Source organism: Palaemon carinicauda, chromosome 15 (assembly GCF_036898095.1).
Source record: "Palaemon carinicauda isolate YSFRI2023 chromosome 15, ASM3689809v2, whole genome shotgun sequence".
Taxonomy (NCBI): Eukaryota; Metazoa; Arthropoda; class Malacostraca; order Decapoda; family Palaemonidae; genus Palaemon; species Palaemon carinicauda.
This window is the reverse complement of record NC_090739.1, coordinates 55,082,236-55,096,814: the sequence shown is the minus strand read 5'-3', so window position 1 is coordinate 55,096,814 and position 14,579 is coordinate 55,082,236. Positions and strand designations below refer to the sequence as shown.

Here is a 14,579-nt window from a genome sequence, read left to right as displayed (position 1 = left end):
AATTTTAAACAAAAAAAATATGATAGGTTACAACATGTAGACTTTTAAAACCTTCCCTTTAACTTAATGCATACAGTACGTTCAGTACTAAACTATAAAACAGGCACAAATACAGTTTTAGAATGTACAGTAAGAATATTAAAGTAAAAAATAAAGATTGTTACTGTACTCACCACGAAAAAGTTGAAGAAAAACTTGAATGATGATGGCGATGAATTTGCTGCACAGTAGAAATGATGATGATGAAGCTGATGATGTGTTCTACTGTGCAGCCAGGTAGTATTTTACGTCTCTTCAGACGGAGGTGTCTTTTCCTGGGACACCTCTTCAACTTCTTCCTAGGAAACTTCTTCAATTTCTTCCGAAGGCGTACTAGCAGGAGGAACTGGCTCTTTTTTGCGAGGCTGGAAGAACATTGTGATCGGAAGTTGTTGCCGCTGCTTCTTTTTTCGATCCAAGAGCATTTTGTAGGGAGTCATGTCTTCATCGATCTTGTTGCAGAATTGCATCGAACGAACCATATCCTCGTCCCACTCTTGCAACATTTCTTTCAACTCCTTCGCATGGTTGCAGGCCTTGGCAAGCCGTTCTAATGTTAAGCCCGTTTCTTCGACATTTTCTTGGGTCTCTTCCTGGGTTTCACTCTCTTCTTCGCTTGCCGATTTCGTCAGGTCTTCGAGATCTGCGTCAGTTAGGGGCTGGGAATGGCAGTCCAACAACTCGTCGACGTCTTCAGTCGTCATGTCGCCAAATCCGTCACCTCCAATTATGGCAGCCAACTGCACAGATTTGCGTATTGCAGAGTGTTGGATTTCCGACGGAGTAAATCCCTTGTCGTCGTAAACAATCTCGGGCCACAACTTCTTCCAGCTCGCATTCACGGTTGCAGGTTTCATCTCTTGAAGTGCCTTCTGAATATTCTGCAGGCACGTGGCTATGGTGTACTGCTGCCAGTACGCCTTCAAGTTAAAATCTTCATCCTCATCATCTTGGGCAGCATCCACACACGCAACGAGGTCCGCCAAGGTGTTCTTCGTGTAGAGGGCCTTGAACGCCCTGATAACCCCCTGGTCCATCGGTTGAATTAATGACGTGGTGTTGGGTGGCAGGAACTCAACCTGAATGCCCTCATGCGACAGGTCAGTTGCGTGTCCACCAGCGTTATCCATAAGGAGAAGGATCTTGAATGGCAAGCCCTTCTCTACGACATATTTGCTGACTTGCGGGATAAAACACTGATGGAACCAGTTGGAGGTCAGCATCTTCGTAATCCATGCTTTTTGATTATGCATCCAGTACACGGGAAGGAGATTCTTATTTTTATTTTTCAAAGCGCGAGGATTTTTCGACTTATAAATAAGCCCCGGCTTTAGCAAAAATCCAGCAGCATTGCCACACATCACGAGGGTAACGCGATCCTTGAATGCTTTAAAGCCAGAGGCTTTGGCTTCCTCTTTGAACAGGAAAGTTCGCGACGGCATTCTCTTCCAAAACAAGCCGGTCTCATCCATATTAAAGACTTGTTCCGGCTTGTATCCACCTTCGGCGATAATATTCTTGAACGTCTGGTTCACGTAAGTTTCAGCAGCGGCAGTGTCAGCGGAAGCAGACTCCCCATGCAGGGAAACGCTTTTCAGGGCGAAGCGTTTCTGAAACTTCGCGAACCATCCTTTGCTGGCGGAAAAAACGTTTCTGAGGCTGGGAATCAGTGGATGTCCCTGGTTGAGGATCATCTGCATCATCATCATCTTCAGCATGGTTGCCGTCGTCGTCTTTAGGTTCCTTTGCAGCAAAATTCTCATATAAGCTCAAAGCCTTTGTTTGGATGGTGTTCGTATCCAACGCTATGTTCTTCTTCCGGCAGTCGGCAATCCACACAGCTAAAGCACCTTCCATGCGTACGATCGTTTTATTATGCGTTGTAACGACTCGCTTCGCTGATCTGCTAAAGGTGATTGCAGCCGTCTTTCTAATGTTCGCCTCGTCCTTCTTGATATAGCGAACAGTAGATTCGTTGATGCCAAAATGGCGGCCAGCGGCCGCGTAACTTCTACCATCTTTTAACATGTCGAGAAGCGTAACCTTCTCAGCTATCGTCATCATCCTTCGGTGGCGTTTAGGCTCACTACCAGCCTTAAGAGAAGCAGAACGCTTGGGAGCCATTACAGTAGGATTTGACAAAAAGTTCAACTTAAAAAAGTCGCGGTAAGAGAAAGTGGATGATCCAGCCCCGCGAGAACCTAGATGCTGCGGGTAGGAGATGATGGCAAAACACCAATCACAGGCTAGATAACAAAACTTGAGTTCTGATTCGTCATCTATCAGCGCTTGAACCAATCACAACCCGTCTTACAGTACTATGATGCGTAGGTTACCAACTCATAGAAGATGCCCCGCGCATACCGAACGTACGTAGATTAATAATACCGTAATAATAATAAATAATGATAATAATACAGTACAGTACTGTAATAATAATAATAATGATAATAATAATAACAATAATAATTTTATTAACAACAACAACAATAATAATAATAATAACAATAATAATAATACAGCTTTACGTACGCTATTTTACGCTTTTGTTGTAGGATGTGTGTGTGTCTCTCTCTCTCTCTCTCTCTCTCTCTCTCTCTCTCTCTCTCGTACGCTTATTCGAAATGTGATTTTTGCAACAAAGAATATTATTGGATGCAGTACTGTACTATGTACGTATACATACAAAAGATTCATGGAAAAGAAGCACATCCATTACATTTGTAGTACTGTACGTACAGTAGTACAGTAGTCAACAGCAGCCTTACTGTACACCATTCTAATACGTATTGTATGACTGCATCTGATTTGCGTTTCATGTTCGATTTAATTTTACTACGTACTGTATACAGTACTGAATTATCGTATGATAATACAGTACAGTACAGTAATACAGTAATAATAATAATAATAATGATAATAATAATAACAATAATAATTTTATTAACAACAACAACAATAATAATAATAATAACAATAATAATAATACAGCTTTACGTACGCTATTTTACGCTTTTGTTGTAGGATGTGTGTGTCTCTCTCTCTCTCTCTATCTCTCTCTCTCGTACACTTATTCGAAATGCGATTTTTGCAACAAAGAATATTATTGGATGCAGTACTACGTACGTATACATACAAAAGATTCATGGAAAAGAAGCACATCCATTACATTTGTAGTACTGTACGTACAGTAGTACTGTAGTCAACAGCAGCCTTACTGTACACCATTCTAATATTGTATGACTGCATCTGATTTGCGTTTCATGTTCGATTTAATTTTACTACGTACTGTATACAGTACATTATCGTATGATCACATTCTCTTTTCGTGTTTTATTTCTTTCTGTGCTGAATTATATATCATATGTAATGCAATGAACAATCAGTAAGAGCAGATATTACTAATTACAGTATTAATGGAATTACAGGTAACAAAATATCGTATTTGGTTGTCTTCAGATTTCGCGGTATTTTCGAATTTTCCGGAAAATCCGCGATATGTATATATATATGGGTTATGGAAAAAACCCGCGAAGTGGTGAATCCGCGATTGTCGAACCGCGATTGTCGAACCGCGAAGTAGCGAGGGTTCACTGTAATTCTGTTCTGGTTACAGCTCTCCTTCCGTGAGTGTAAGTGGTTGTGAGGGCACGTGCCTGTTGTGTAATTCTTGTTTCCTTTCCCTCGGGATTCCTCTTCGGAGCCTTCCCGGGGGAATGAATGTGTACTAATGTTTTTTGTTTTTATTTTTTTACAGTTACCGATCTAGTTCGTTTCTGTAATATGGCTACGGTGTGAGCTGTCTTGTGGAGGCCTGGGGATTCGGCTGTTGCTGCCTCCCCTTTGGATTTTCGTCAGGGGCGTGTCTCCTTCTACTGGAAGTACTCCCGTGACGATTGACAGCTCTCCAGTTCATTTTAGAACTCAGGAGGCTTGCCTCCTTGGGTGGGTAACTTTCCTTCCGAGGGAAGTTTTTCCTGTCCAGGCTTGAGTTTTTCCCCTTTTGGGGGGTTCTTCTCTTGCCTTTTTTTCGTGCGACTATGCTCTTGGTGCTGAGCGGTCACACCTGCAGTTTCGCTCAAGGGGCTGGGCAACTGCAGGAGCCCCTCTTCGGAGGATTGTTCCTTTTAGGTCACTGGCTGACCAGTCTCTTCTACGAAGTGTTTCTCTTTCGTTCGCGAGAAAGTACACTCATAGAGACTCCTCTTCGGAGGATTCTTCTGCTGCTGTTGCTGTTGGCCTCCTTCGCCGTAAGGCTCACCGTCCGCCTCGTCGTAAGGGCCTCTCATCTCCCTATAAGGGTGCTAAGAGGCGCCTTTCTGAATCTACGTTTGCAGCCTACAACTCCTACATCCGCCCTGGTGCAGATGGACAGCAGTCTGACCTCGTCTTCCGACGGGCAACGGTCTTCCCGACGGACAACGGTCTTCCCGATGGACAACGGTCTTCCGATGGACATCAGTCTCCTGGCGGACAGGCATCGGTCTTCCGGCCTGCTCCTGCTCAGTGTTAGCACACAGGCGCTCTCCTGCTCATCAGCGCTTCCTGATCGCTAGCGCTCTCCTGTTCGCCAATGCTCTCCTGTTCGCCAATGCTCTCCTGTTCGTCAGCGCTCTCCTGTTCGTCAGCGCTCTCATGATGATCATCTCTGCTGTTCCTGTTGGTTCCTGTTACGCGCCCTGTGCGCCCACGTTCGCCCTCGCGATCTAGAAATTCGGTTCAGGTCTGGGTCAAGGACTCTTCTTCTATGCGCAGGCTTCCACGCGTTGCCTTCTGCTCGTCAGCGATCATCAGCTCGCCAGCGACCTTAGACGCGTCAACGTTCACCTGCTCGCCAGCGATCTCCTACGCGTCAACGATCGCCATCGATCTGCCACGCGTGTCAGTTCCCCTGACCACCATCAGTAGCGATCTAGCGCTCGCCTGCTGTGGACCACGATCTCCGGTAGCTGAGTCTTGCCGTAGATCTTCCTCCTGCTCCCCAGCGCTCACCTTTTCTTCTGTCCTTCTGTGCGCCAGCTTTCTTCAATCGCCAGCGCACATCTGCGCGCCCTTCTTTGCCGCGCACCAATGGGCGCCAACGGGATCGCCTGATTAACAGCTGGCTTCAGCGCTCACCTTCCTGATGCACCTGTGCGCCTTCTGTTAGCGCGATGCGTGCTAACCATCACTAGTCTCTCTCACGTTGGCAATCGCCTATGCACCCGCGCGATTCTTCATCTGCTCGCTAGCGTTTTATTAACGCACCACCACTCGCCAACGCGCCATCGCTTGCCGACGCGCCATCACTTGCCGACGCGCCATCACTTGCCAACGCTCCGTCACTCTCCTGCGGGCTATCGCCCTGCCAGAACGCACCATCGCTCGTCAACGCGCCATCGGTCTCCCAACCGCCTGTGCTCACCCGCGTGCCTGCGCGGTCACACGCCCACGTTCCTGCGCGACCGCACGCCCGCGTGCCTGCACGTCTACGCTCATGCGCGCCCGCGCATATGCTCTCCAATGTTCGCCCGCGCGCGAACCAACGGTATTCCATTGCGCGAACAGACGGTTTCCGTCGCGCGAACCGACGGGGTTCCGTCGCGCGAACCGACGGGGTTCCGTCGCGCGAACCGACGGGGTTCCGTCGCGCGAACCGACGGTGTCCCGTCGCGCGAACCTACAGTGTTTCTTCGCACGAACGTCGGCTTAATTTTTGCAGTATCCATTGCTCGCCTATGGGCTATCACTCGCCGACCACCAGCTCTCGCCCTTCCTTCCACGCTCGCCCTCCTTCTGCGCTCCTTCGCTCACCTTCGTTTGCGTTCCTGCGTGACCGCGCATGGGCGCCTCCACGTTCGCCCACGCGCAAATCATTGATTTACCATCGCGCGAGCTCCAGGGCGATTGCGACCACGATTCCCATTGGGGTTTTCGCAGCATGGCCAGCCTGGCGAGTTCTTCTGGAGCGTATTTCCAGAACATGGCCTCACCCCGTAAACGCAGAGCATGGCACTTGCAAGAATAGGAAGAATCTTCAGGGAGGTCTGAGCAACACTCCTCTTTCCAGAACCTGGGTTAGCCCTTCCCTGTCATTCCCTGGAAGGATTTTTGGCGGGGGGCTTTCCGTTCGAGATTTCTCCATCGGCCAAGGGGTGACTGCTTACCCCTTCCTCTTCTCCACCTCATGTAGGGGGCTTACCAGGTCCTTTCCCTCCTCGGTTACGGCCCGAGGTTTGGTTCAAGGAAGCTACAGGAAGGTCATGGGTACTTTCCTCCTCTCGGGCTCAGGCACCTTGGCGTTTCGTCGTTAAGTACAGTATCTAACTTGCGGGCAAGCTCGATGTTGGACCATCTGGACGCGCTGACCGAGGGCTTCCTTTCGGGTGTCTCATCCGTGGATGTCGACAACCTCAGACACCCTTCCATCCTTGAGAAGAGTTTGTTTGTGCCCAAGGACAGAGACTTAGACAGCGGCTGTGCGGAGGAAGTCAACTTCCGTTTTCACTCCTCCAAGGCGCTTTCTTCCAGACTCTGCAGGGCTCCAGCGCCTTTTTCTTTCAACCACGTCGGCCTAAGTTATCGGCTACGACAACTGAGACAAGGTGTCCAATTGCAGTTTCCTCCTGTCAGAAACAGATGGCATGGGAGGCGCCATAGTCCTAAAGGGAGCGGCAGAGTTCACGAACTCTAGGATTGGCAACCCCCCCCCTTGCAGGTTTCACGCTGGGAGGATGCTTAAGGTTACTCATCCGGATGACAGCTTCCCGATGCCCATTCCCGCATGATCTCTGTGATCAGCCAAGGATATCGCGCCTGCCGTCTCTGTCAGCGAATTCAGTGTCTCTGAACCTCTATGCCATAGGGTCGGCAAGAGTTGCCCGTTTGGCCAGAATGATCCATACCTTAGGAGAAGGTCCTCCATAGGATCATCGACGGCTTCACCCCCGGCTTCTTCAGTCGATCCTTTCTTGTAAGGAAGTATCTGAGACGGGAGTTCCGTAGTCGACCTCTCAGCCCTGATCAAGTTTGTCAAACAAACTTCGTCCAGCGTAGAACAGCAGAATCGATCAGACTGGTAACGAGGCGACAGGACTCCTTAAACCCTGGATCGGAAGGACGAGTACTTTCAGTTTCCATTCCATCCATCTTCCAAGGAGCTCGTGGAATTCAGCCTAGACTGCAGGTATTCCTGCTTATGATGCAGTGTGGCGATCCCGCCGTGGCATCCCAGGTTTTTTTCCCCAGAGAACTCTCCCTGCTTTCCTCATGGCCGCTCAGGTGCAGGCTTCCGCCTCCTTCGCTTTTTGGAGGGCTGGTCAACTCCGGTAGGCTCGGGTTCGACCTTCTTCAGCGCCGGGACAAGCTTCCGGATGCTTACCATGAGTGTGGGTTCATGGTATTTTGCTAGGAGCCTTCTCTTCTTCGGCCTCAACATCTGGAGTATCTGGCCATGATATTGAGTCAACGGCCTTACCACGTTGGAAACCCCGCTTCTCGTCCGTCCAGCGAGGTTAAGCAACGTTGGTTCTGGTCGGTACTTGGATGGGTGACCACCTGGGGACGCCAGATTCTGTTGCCACCTCCTCCGAGCCTTCCCTTCAGTTGACTGTGGCAAGGCTGAGGAGAGTCGCAGTACCTGTTCTCAGTCAAGCAGAGCTTTCAGCCCTACCTTGGAACGTTTCCTAGTTCTCCTTTCCTCATTGACCCGTCTATAGTTCCGAACGGTCGCCTCAGGATAAGTTCCATGTGGGGCGGTCCAAGTTCCGGTGGTTTCAGGCAACGATTAACCGGACTTCCTGGCCCCTATGGGACCAGCGGAACTATTAGACCTGCAATGGGTGTTGACCTATGGAACCTTTTGATGGGAGTGGATATTCTCGTCCTTTCTCCACATTCTTGATGCTGTTCTCGGACTCGTCAAAGAAAACGGGGGGGGGCATGTTCTGGTCCAGGCCTATGGTCAGGACCTGAAGGATACCTCTCCGTCATTCAGGCAGGCTTAGGGGCCGTAGTCTGGCCCCTCTACAGATCCTACAGCTCCTGCCGAGTCGCTCCGTGCACGTCGACTTCATGATTCTGGCGTGTTCTAACCAGCAGGGGACGCATCTCCACACCTTCACATCTTGCAGTAGAGATACCGAGATGATTGAGATACTCTCAATACCACCATTGGCTCTCTCATTCCAGGCAGAGGAATGTTCTCTCCGACTATCCGAGCAGAGCCTCGTAGAGAGAGTGTACCTGGGGGTCTTTGGCCTTGAGTAACCAGCAAGTCCTGGTCTGGGGGACCTGATCGCGACAGCTTGGAACCTCAAGCTTCCGCTGTTCTTCCCCCCAGTCTCAGACCCCGAGACTCTGGCAAGATGCATTCCGGTGATGGTGGGACAACTTCGACGCCTGCGTCTTCCCTCCTTTTTGTCTGTGGAGAATGGGTCTCAACAAGACCAGGTTGTCTGTCAACCTTTCAATGGGAGAGCTCCACTGGGACTATGCGCAGAACGGTTTTTGGACCCTCTGCTTCCCCTGACGGAACTCCCGGGAGAGCTTCTCCCACGGCACAGACTACTCAAACAACCACACTGCAACATCTTTCACGAACCGGGGCGTCGCTTCGGCTTCATGCCTGGAGACACTACGCCTCCTCCTCAAGAAGAGACAACCCGCTACAGTCGCGTCATCTGCGATAGTCATCCCCAGGGGTCTTCCAGGCGAAGTGAAGAGTCTTCGGTGGTTGGTGCCGTGGGAGATATACCTCTTCCCTTGAGGCCTCTTCTCCAGCAATAACGGTCTTATTGCCTTTCGGCGGGAGGAAACTCCTTTCCGCTCTCGGCAATGAAGCCTGTCGCTCAGCCTTTCCCTGGCCTTCAGGCTTAAAGGCCCGCTGGATCTTTCCTCGCTCATGCGAAGCTACGATCGTCCCTGCCCTAGTCGGAGTGAGACCTCCAACTTGGAGCATGGCTCGGACTTTTTAGTCCCTTAAGAGATCTTCTCAAGACCCTTTACGACAGGCCTCGGATTGTATTCCGTCTTGGGTCTCCTGCTTACTCTGGCCGCGGCCAGTGTGTAAGCAATCTTCTTGGTCTCGTACGACTCCGCCCTTTCTAAGGAAGAGGGGAAGGCAACATTCAGGTTCGCTCCTGAGTTGTTGGCTAGACTCAGAATCTTGGGGTCCCGGCCCTTCGGTCCAATTCCTTCAAGATTTCGAGTCTCCATTCTGTATCTGATGTCCCAAAACCTTCTCTTTCTTGCCAGTAAAGGAATCGAGAGGTTAGCTTTGGGAACAGCTGCAGTTTGTCCTCAGTTGCAGCCGATTTGGGAGCACAAGGAGGACACGGGGAGAGTCACCAGTATACCTCTTCAGCTCGGACTCAAGGACATTCATCTCGACCTGTCTCCAGACCCTCCCCCGTCACGTCGCCCTACAGTGCGATGTTGGATACATCGCAACGTCCCTCGCCTTCGAGTAATACTACTCTGTGACGCAGGTGCTACAAGCTGGAGTCTGGAAGCGTCTAATGACCTTTGCAGCCCGCTTCCAGCAGGGCGTGACCCACAGGAGTTTCGATACGTTTTCTATCGCTCTGTGGTGGCTACACAACAGCTAGTCTAACCTCAGGCTCCCTTTTGGACAGGTAGCAGAAGGTTGAGGGCATTGTTATCAGGTTTTAGTCTGCATGAACGAAAGAAGTAAGTCTGGCCCTTATTTCTTTCTTCATCATCCCCTCTACGGGGAAGCAGCATCCTGGTCTCTGCATAGCTGACCTCGAACCTCTGCAGGTAAACCATGCTTCCTTGTGTTCCGAGTATTGAGTCAATACTGTCGCGTCCCCCATACCCTGACGAGGTGGTATTGGGAACGTCCTAACCCAGAGTTCCTTCTGGAACTCCAGGTCAACTGCCTAGGACGGGTCACACTTCTTCCTTCACACACAAGCTTATGTAGGCCACACGGTTCCTTGCGGAGCAAGGAACTTGTGAGGTGCAGGGACTCCTTTTCTCGAGTGCGACTCACTCGGATTCTGATTCCCCGGGTAAAGCCAAAGCCAGTATGGCTGAGGACTTTCCACCCTACCTAAGGGGTAAGTCACCCAATGTAAATAGCGTGGTTTGTATTTCGGTTACGGAACAAATGACAAATTCGAAGATAATTTGTATTTTTCCTAACCATACAAACCTTAGCTATTTACACATATTTGCCCGGCAGCCCTGTCCCCCAAGACAAGTTCTACCTCTAAGTGAAAGTGAGCATTCACCTGTGTGTGAGGGGGGGGGAGGGGTAGCTAGCTACCACTCCCCTACCCCCCCGCTAACTAGCGCGGGGGTAATACACCCTCGTTAAATTCTAATGGCTCGCCATTTCAGCTGCGCTAAAAGGTAAACCCAATGTAAATAGCTAAGGTTTGTATGGTTAGGAAAAATACAAATTATCTTCGAATTTGTCATACTAGATTGCTAGCCTAGCCCCTAGGCTCGATAGCCTAAGCGTCCTTGTTTACTTTCTTGCATGATATAATAAGTGTTCCTAGTGTTAAACTACAAAATAAAGATATAGGCATTTATACATATAAGATTCAGTGATTGCACATATGTTTTTTCGCCTTTTAGGAAGTATACGAGGTGTTTCGGTGATCTTGGTAGTCGTCTCCCTTGCCCCTAACCTAACGCTAGGGCTCTTGTATACTTTCTCACCTCCCCAGTTACCTTATCTAAGGTAATCTCCTCCCTCTGAGGTAGCCTAGGCTACATCCTACCCCTCCTTACCTCGAATGCATTCGGGTAAGGTTAGGCTAGGATTTTTCTTTCCCCACTCCTTGCCATAGTACATGCGCTTTGAGTTTGGGACAGAACCTCAGAGTACCAGTCGTTTGCCTCCAACTCCCCATTAGGAGAATGTACTCTCCTTCTGGTCCCTGCTGGTGGGTGAAGGTGGAGGGGCTCTGCTTTTCCCCCTAGTCCACACTTGGTTGGGTTAAGACCCTTCCTCCCTGTGGCCTAGCGACTTGTCCTAACCCCTGTCTTTCCTGGTTTGGGGGGCTAGCTCCACTAGCCCAGGTTAGGCAGTCCAAAGGGATTCTGCTCCTTATAGTTTAGGACAGGACACTAGTGCTGTACCTTCTCTGTACTAACCTACCCTAGGCTGGAGAATGGATTCTTCCTACCTAGATAGGCTAGCCCTGAACAGAATCCCCACCCCTGGGAGTGCCGGTGGGAGCTACGCCTCCCCCCTACATTCCCCCTCAGGACCCTTACCCCTCCCCCTCTATCCTTTTGTGCTGGCTTAGCCATCACACCCCTGGCCGCCGTCCTACAACTCCACCGCGTGCCGGCGGGTCGTAGGTTCGGCTTGGTCCTTTCGTTGGTTGGTCCGAACAGCTATGCTTCCCGCATATAGTCGAACTATGGGATAGCATACGACAGGTCGGTCTGCTGGCGGAAGACCTCACTATCTTTGAGTGTTCTTCGGTCCTCCCTTGGGCCGCCACCGGCAACTATAGCCGATTGCCGGCTCTGTTGCGACTGGATGAAAGGTTGCCACCCTCTCCCTTTCATTTGAACACTCCTTCCAGAGGAAGAAGGGGTATAGGTGTCGAGTACTACCCTTCCCTCTCTCTCCTCCTGTCCTATCCCTCTCTCTCTCAGTGCCGGTCCACTGCCACCTCCACTCTGCCGGCGACAGCCGACAGTGTCTTCGGTATCCTATTTGTCTCATTGAATGATGTCAGTGTCGGTATACCTTTGCCGGTCACTTGCCGGCTGCCGGGGGCCGCCGACTTGCCGGCGATCTGCCATCACATAAAGGTGTCTTCCCTTGATGGAGAATTGCCGGCGCCAGGCGCGCTTCCGGCATGCCGTCACGCTGCCGGCGCCATCCATCTTGGCTATACAGTGGACAGTCACTCCTTCCCCCTGCCGGCAGTGATTATTGTGCAGCTATGGATAATAGCCAGTACATCTATGGTATAATATATACCCTAGACTGAAAACTATTGTGTATAGTTGTACAGTAAAAATTTTCCAGAATATTCTGTGCATCTATGCGCAGTCTCTTGCCGGGACCTAACCTGAATAAGGGGGATTAGATCTATCCCTCCTTTTTCTTCTACAGTATACTGAATGAATTCAGCTCCCCCTCTCACTGTATCTAATTCCTCGGAGGATGCCTAAGCTTGGCTCATCCAATGTGGATGTTTCTTCCTCTGCCTAGGGCTCATGAAGAGCTCTTAGAATTAGTTATGGTGTGGGGTCACGGCAATTGGGTGGGTGTGTTGCACTAGTATGTGTCTTTCCTGCCTCTTTTCTAGCTTATCTATCCTAAGCTTATTCATGAAAAGGAATCTTATATTATAAGTTTGATAACTTTAATACTAATCTAAGATTACTGTAAGTCATACTGTTATTGACTTCCAAAGACTCATTTGCCTTTCTTTTACAGGAGGAGTACATGCGGTGTGAGAGCGCCTTCTGCAGCGTTCGTCGCCCCGAGTTCTATGGCCACCTGGTGTGCCGAACCCACGCCGGCTGTTCAATCTCCAAAGGGAACCTTCGTTATTGGGACCCGCAGGTCTGCACTGTATGCAAGAACCTGTTCGATGAGGCGTTCGACAACCCTCCGTCAGCGGAGGCCAGGGACATCGCCCGAGAGAAACTACGCAAGTGGGTGCGTGGTTTCCAAAAGAACGCCACGGGGCCTTATCTCCCAAACGAAAGGATGCTCTAAGGCATCTGCGAATGCCGTCATTCCCAAGCCTGAGATCCCCTGCGTCCAACTGACGGTTGAACCGGACGTTTCGGACGCTCTCCAAGACTGTCATATCGACGAAGTGGAGAAGATGTCAGATGTGTCGGATAATACCGAAAGGACCCTGATGGCTGAGGGTCAAGAAGAGGAAGACCAAGTGGACACTCCAGACTCCGAGGGCGAGGTCGCCCGCACCCCTTCTGTTTCTTCCGTTGCCATTTCGGAACCAGTCCCCTCTACCTCCGCCACTCCAGTACCTGCAGTGGTGGGCACCCAGGATACCCTCCAAGCTCTAGTGGCACTCCTGGATGAGAAGTTCCGCCAAGGGCATGCGGACCTTAAGAGGGAGATTATGCGTATGTCGAAACAGACACCAAAGAAGATCAGCGTCAAGGATCTTCCCTCCTGCTCAGTGACAAACCCTTGGTGGCATGCAGAACACATGCCCATTACAAGAGGACGAATTGTTATCAACCCTAAGCTAGGCGCCGTCCCCCTTGAAGAGGTGGAGTTCTGGCCTAGCTTTGAAGCCTACCCGGACTGTTACGTCCGTCTCAAATCCGAACCAGTCTCCAAGGAGGAGACCAAGCCTAAGGAGGTCATAGTATTTGACCATGCTAAGGCCCAAGCTCTTCTAGCCGACTGCCTCAAGAGCAGGGGCTACACCAACTCCAAGGTGCTGGCCCTAAGCAAGAAGCACCCGTCCTTTCTTGCTCCTACCACCATGGTCTTTCCTTTCTCCGAAAAGGCCCTGCTGGCAGTGTTGAAGGCGGTGGAGGAAGGGAAAACCTGCCCTACATTGGATGAATGTAGGCCTCTCTCCCTCGCCCTCCCTCCTGATAACAAAAGCTGGAAAGATATCCAGTTAACTTTCGCGGTAGGAAAGTTGGAACCTCCCCAAGCTCACCGAGTACCTTCTACGTCAGGAGCAAGACACAAAAGAGAGGCTGGCTGCCTCTCTGTCCCTTCAGGTACAGCTTGAGACAATGGCCGGGGACATTCGGGTCCCAGGCTTCTACATGGTTCTTGCAAAGACCCACCTTGCCACCTTGACGAAGGACCTGTACTGCATAGCTTCATCAAGGCCCGGAGAGCCTGTAGAGAATTAGTGTTTGCGGATGCCACCGTCAAACATGAACCCCGGAAGCTGATTTCCTCCAACATTTGGGGCAAATATCTCTTTCCTAACGACCTCGTGAAAGAGATCGTTGACAGAGCCGCCACTGAGAACCGGAACCTTCTCAACAAGTGGGGCATTTCCCGAATGAGGATATCTTCTCAGGATGAAGGCCTCCAACCCAAGAAGAAGTCCAACAAGCCGCGACCCCACCAGCGTCAGGCTAAGCGCCAGTTTCCGGCACCCGCTACTCACCAGTTGGTTGCTCAGCCACAACAGACCTTTCAGTTGGTCCCTCAGCTTGTGGTGGCTCAGTCACCAGTCTTTACACCAGTCTATGAAAGGCAATCTACTACCTTTCGCCCCAAAGGTAGAGGTTCCGGCAAAGACTCCTCTCGACGTCCATCTAGAGGGAGAGGAGGGAGGGGAGCAGGCGGCCGAGGTGGTAAATCCTCGGGAAACCAGAACCAATGAAATGCTTCCGGTAGGAGAAAGACTTCGCCACTTCCAGGATTGTTGGACCTTCGATCCTTGGGCCCACAGCATCATCAAGAAGGGACTAGGGTGGAGCTGGGTAACACCACCTCCAACCTTCCACCAATTCTTCCAACACTCCACCCCTGTCCTGGAAGAATACGTCCTAGAACTCTTGAACAAGAAGGTGATCAAGAGGGTAAAGTCCTCCAGGTTCCAGGGAAGACT

At 50.6% G+C, this 14,579-nt stretch overlaps 1 protein-coding gene and 1 pseudogene across 1 annotated transcript in view; one reads left to right on the top strand and one right to left on the bottom strand.

Annotated features, from left to right (window-relative positions):
• LOC137654611 (lanC-like protein 3) overlaps window positions 1–14,579 on the bottom strand; it is a 459,881-nt gene that overhangs the window by 422,889 nt on the left and 22,413 nt on the right. The gene's annotated exons all lie outside the window — the stretch shown is intronic.
• LOC137654856 (5S ribosomal RNA) lies at window positions 7,482–7,600 on the top strand (annotated as a pseudogene).